A 2,386-nucleotide genomic window follows, 5' to 3' on the forward strand; every position below is an offset into this window, starting at 1 on the left:
ATAGTTCTAGCCATTTCTTGAAGAGTTCGATTCTTTCTTTCTACAACTCCATTTTGTTGAGGTGTTCTAGGTGCGAAAAAATTATGTTTTATGCCATGTTCATTACCGTAAGTGTCAAAATGTACATTTTCAAATTCCGTTCCATGATCACTTCTAATGTAAGAGATAGCAATACCTTTTTCATTTTGTATTTGATTGCACAATATAAGGAAGTTTTCATAAGTTTCATCTTTGTGTGCTAGAAATATGACCCATGTAAATCGTGAGTAGTCATCCACAACTACAAACACGTACCTCTTTCCTCCTAGGCTACTAGTCTTCATTGGTCCAAAAAGATCCATATGAAGTAGTTCCAAGGGGTAGGAGGTTGAAATCATATTTTTAGGGGCAAATGAGCTCTTCAATTGTTTCCCTAATTGACAAGTTCTACAAATGTGATCTTTGGTATATTTGAACTTAGGCAATCCTCTAACAACTTCTTTTGAGGAGAGGGTCGAAATGAGATCCATTCCGGCATGACCCAACCTCCTATGCCATAGCCAAGAATCTTCACTAATGGCATTAAGACAAGTCACATTTTGGAGTCTAAGATCATCTAGTCCAATGGTGTAAATGTTATTGTCTCTAGAACCTATGAATTTTACTTTTCCATCTATCTTACTTTTAACAATGCATTTGTCGAGATTGAAGACTACTTCAAAACCATTATCACATAATTGACTAATGCTAATAAGATTATGGGACAAGCCATCAACAAAGAGTACATCATGTATGGGAGAGGTAGAGTTACCTATGGTGCCTTCACCTTTGACTTTTCCTTTCTTATCATCTCCAAAGGTAACGTCTCCACCATCCTTGAGTGATAGGGATGCGAATTGAGTAAGGTCTCCTGTCATGTGTCTAGAGCATCCACTATCAAGGTACCATGTGTTCTTCTTGTTATGGCTTTTAAGGCATACCTACATATGAATAGGCAAGTGAGATCCCTTAGGTACCCAAATCTTCCTAATCTTGCTATGTTCATTTATTGTCACTTTAGAGTTCAATTTGATGTTATCTTGTTTAGCATGCATGCAAGCAATCTTATAATGACCTTCTAGACCACAGTAAAAAAAATTTTGGTACCACTAGAAGAAGCCTTTTCAAGTTTGTTTTTATAGTTAGATATTGTAGTATTCCATTTATGTCCAAGTCCACTTTTGTCACTTGACATTCTTTGAATATTAACAAGCCTATCCAATTTCAATGAACTATTTTCAAATTTTTCAAAAAGTTTCTTTAGTTCATCATATTCAAAAGATAGTTTACCATTTTCATGCTTTAGCTTGTTGTTTTCAATAGAAAGCTCTTGTCGATTTTCATTCAAAATCTTAATGGTAGCATTTAACTTATGAATTTCTACTTTGTATTTTTCATTTTCATCATCTAAAAATTCATGATCTTTCTTTAACCAACCAAATTCTTTTGTCAAGTTAGCAAGAGAGTTTTCAAGTGATGCATTTTTATCAAATTGAATCTCAAGTTCATCATGTGCATTTTGTAAGGAATCTAGAACTTCTTTTAAGACAATGACATCATATAAAGTGTTTACCTCGTTATTGTCGTTTGTTGAGGCCATGAAGCAAACGTTTCTTGCTATCAAGTAATCTTCCCCATCGTTTTGTTCGCCTTCGCTTTCAATTTCCTCATCCCATGTGGCGGTCATTCCTTTCTTGCCTTCTCTTCTCTTGAAGCGATTATTTGAAGTAGCCTCATTGTTGAGTGGACAATCCGGGCGAATGTGTCCAAGCTTTTTGCAACCGTAGCATCGGGGTTGAGAAGATCCATCACCAAGTTCTTCTTTCTTCTTGAATGGAGGATTGGTCCTTCTATTTCTCATGCCTCCCATATTCCTTTGCAAGAATTTGATCCTTCTTGTTAGGAGGGCAACTTCATCTTCCATGTCTTCCTTTGTATCTTCATTGTCACCTACATTACAAGCAAAAGCAACTCCTTTTCCTTTTTCAATTTTAGTTTCAATTTCGGGTGCTTTTGTTTTGAAAATCATTTCATGGGTTATCAAGGACCCTATTAGTTCATCTAGGTTCAACGTATTCATGTCCTTGGCTTCCGTGATTGCGGAGGTTTTGGATTCCCATGACAAAGGTAGGGACCTAAGGATTTTGGTCACTAAATCTCTATTAGAAAATTGTTTTCCAAGTCCCCTTAGTCCATTTACAAGATTAGTGAATCTAGTGTACATGTCGGCAATTGTTTCATCGGGTGTCATTTGAAAGAGTTCATATTGCCGAAAAAGATGGTTCATTTTAGATTCTTTGACTTGGTTGGTTCCCTCATGGGTGACTTCTAAGGTATCCCAAATTTTCTTAGCCGAATTCAAACTAGA

This window comes from Tasmannia lanceolata, unplaced genomic scaffold (genome assembly GCF_043159265.1).
Source record: "Tasmannia lanceolata isolate RefF3 unplaced genomic scaffold, GAP_Taslan_0.1 ptg000018l, whole genome shotgun sequence".
NCBI lineage: Eukaryota > Viridiplantae > Streptophyta > Magnoliopsida > Canellales > Winteraceae > Tasmannia > Tasmannia lanceolata.